The sequence below is a fragment of the Asparagus officinalis genome, chromosome 6, assembly GCF_001876935.1.
Source record: "Asparagus officinalis chromosome 6, Aspof.V1, whole genome shotgun sequence".
In the NCBI taxonomy this organism is placed as follows: Eukaryota; Viridiplantae; Streptophyta; class Magnoliopsida; order Asparagales; family Asparagaceae; genus Asparagus; species Asparagus officinalis.
The window spans coordinates 20,528,112-20,531,482 of NC_033799.1; the positions used below are offsets into that span (position 1 = coordinate 20,528,112).

Here is a 3,371-nt window from a genome sequence, read left to right on the forward strand (position 1 = left end):
GCGGGTTACCAGGTGGCGACCCGCACCCCCACGCGAGTTGAGACTCTTTCTCTCTCTTTTTGCATTTCGGTGTTTCGTTGACTTGTACGCTTCGCTAAGGCTGATTAACAAATGCGAGCTGACTGACGTGCACGTGTTGACCAATGTGCTTGAGTTGATTGACGTGAGCGTGTTGACCGATGCACGCGAGTTGATTAATGTGCGCATGTTGACCGACACACACGCGCGTGTTGACCGACGCACACGTGCTAACTGACATGCGCGTGTTGACCGACGTGTGTGAGGTGGCTGACGTGTGCGTGTTGACCGACGTACACGAGCTGATTGACGTGAGCGTGTTGACCAACGCACACGAGGTGACTGATGTGCCCGTGTTGACCGACGCACGCAAGCTGATTGACGTGCGCGTGTTGACCGATGAGCACGAGCTAACTGGCATGCACGTGTTGACCGATGTGCGTGAGCTGCTTGATGTGAGCGTGTTGACCGATGAGCATGAGCTAACTAGCATGCACGTGTTGATCGATGTGCGTGAGCTGATTGACATGAGCGTGTTGACCGACGTGCTTAAGTTGATTGACGTGCGCGTATTGACCGATGTGAGCGAGCTGATTGACGTGAGCGTGTTGACCGACATGCGCGAGTTAATTGACGTGCGCGCGTTGACCGATGCACATGAGCTAACTGACATGCGCGTGTTGACCGATGCGTGCGAGGTGACTGACGTGTGTATGTTGACCGACGCGCATGAGCTGATTGACGTGCACGTGTTGACCGACACGCACGAGCTAACTGGCATGCACGTGTTGACCGTTGCGCGTGAGGCAATTGGATAAGCCTTCTTAATTCATCCACTCTTTGCTTTGAACTGCGTGCGGGCTCTCATAGGTAATTTTAGACGCCTACAGATACCCCCTCAAAAGTGTTTCGGCCTCATTCTTTTATAGAGGAGTCTGAAATGCTTTGGATATGATAGACTTCCACCTTCAATCGGTGTCAAAGGACCTACAACTGGTTTTAGTTGCTGACTTCTCCACATTTTAGTCCACTCAGTATTTTGTCGAATAGCTAAAATTCTTCTGGTGCTGCATTTATCGTCTGACCGTTGTCGAAGTCTCGAATCAAAATTGATGAGTTGATTTTAGCTCGTGTCATTGAGTTGACTTTGAACAAATTATCTATGTCGTAACACGTTGACCGGCGTTGACCTAGGGCTACGTTTTGACCTTAGGGTTTCGTATCGATCGGCGTTGACTTTCATCGCAACGCGTTGACCTGAGGAGGACCAGTTTATAATCGTATACTTATGTGAGTTTCGGGAATACCCATCGAAGGTCGTCGGGTTATCCTTAAGAATATTACACATAATATTCTCCAGGAACTTCCATCAAATAGTGAGAAACAGTTTAGACTCGTATACCCCTTGGAGTTTACGTGGATCCTGAATATCTTGAAAGTGGGCAAAAATGCCACGAAGCAACCCGAAAATATGAAATTGGGTCCTAAATATTTTGAAAGTAGGAAGTAGCAGACGATAATACAACGAAAACGACCACCGGATCATACCTGACTTGTGCGAATGCTAGTCAGGTGGATCCGACCCACACGAGCACGGGTCAGATTGATCCGACCCATGCGAACACGGGTCAGGTAAATCCGACCCACACGAACGTGGGTTAGACCGATCCGACCCGCGCGAACACGGGTCGGGCGGCAATCCGACCCGCACAAAAGCGGGTCGGGGGCTTCTTTGGGGATTTAAATCCCAATTTCTATTTTCCTTCTTCATTTTCTTTTTCTTTTACCAACTTTAGAGAAGAAAAACTCCTCCCAGCTGACTTCCTCTCCTCAAGTTCGGCCTCTTCTAGACTTCTTCTTCAAGAGTTCGAAACAAGATCCTAGCTCTGTCAAATCCTTTAAATCCCTTATTCTCTTCTCCTTTAAATCCCTCCACTTCTTCAAATTTGTAAACAAGACAAACTAAGGTTCAGCAATTTTTTGGCTTGGGTCTGAGCATCGACGAGCTTCTCCTCCTCCTCGATTCTTCTTCGAATCCAGGTAAGCTTCAATGTCCTCACATCAATTTGGATGAATCTTTGAGTTTTGACTTAATAGTTGAAACCCTAGTTCTTGAATTTAGGAAAAAACTGAAATCTGATCTTTGGCTTTGATGGTGGACGAAGTTCTTGGCTTTGGTTGTGTGCATGACTTGATAACTAAAGCCCTAGGTCTTCAATCTTGGGGGAAAACTAAAATTTGGGTTTGGGCTTCAAATGATGGCCGAAATTTTTGAACTCTTGGTTGATGATTAATAATTTGAATCTGTAGTTCTCGAAATATGCAAGGCCAAAATTTTTTAACTCTTGGTTGATGTTGATGATTGGATCCGTAGTTCTTGAACCTACGCATAGCCGAGGCCTTTGATTGTTGTCCATGTTCATACTTGAGATTTGAATCGATACCCATGCTCTCGAATTTTTAGTGAATTTTGTAGACTTCTAAAGTAGTCGATATTCCTTGACTTGTGAGGGGATTCCCTGAACTTGGTTGTGTATGAGAACTGAATCGAATTCTCGATTTAGGAGAAATATAGATGCTTTAATTCTTGACTTGTATGACCGCCACCTTTTACTTTAATTTATTGAGCCTTGAGCTTTGTTAGCCTTGAAATTGATGAACTGAAGCTAGAATAAAGCTTAGCTTCGAACTGTTTATCAACATCGAACCCTTGGGATGTTTGGTTGTGTACGTGACTTAATATCACTTAATTCTTGCTTATACTCATGTATGTATGATTATGAAACTCAAGTCAATATCCATGCTCTAATTTTGGATGATTCCGTGAGCTTGTAATCTGCATGTTGACATGGTCGAGACCCTATGTTTGACTTTGCGACCCTCAGCCTGATTTTTTGGACTTAAATTTGCATCGGAGACATTTCATAGGTTTAATTAGACCTTTAACTGGAAGATTTCATTCTTTAGAATTTTAGTCAAAGATTCATAATTTTCCTTTTAATCTCTGATTTATTTATGTATCTTGATTCTTGATCTGACTGAACTGTTGATCTATATTGCAGATTAGCCATGTCGACGAGGAGATCATGCTTTCCGAGGAGCCGATCGACCACCCAGTCTCCTGAGAGAGAACCTCTCTCTTTTACTGGTAAACTTCTATAATTTCCCACTTGTGAATTCAGTATTTATCATATCACATTGCAATATTGCATCCCTGCTTTGTTCTCCTTCGTGAGGCAATTGGGAAGAGCTGATATCCTCCTTTGTGGGGGTGGACGATTCTATATTACATCCCCGCTTTGTTCTCCTTGGTGAGGCAATTGGGAAGAGCTAATATCCTCCTTTGTGGGGGT

General features: G+C 44.4%; 1 pseudogene; it reads left to right on the forward strand.

Moving 5' to 3' along the window:
• Window positions 1-3,143, forward strand: part of LOC109845867 — a 10,622-nt pseudogene extending 7,479 nt beyond the window's left edge.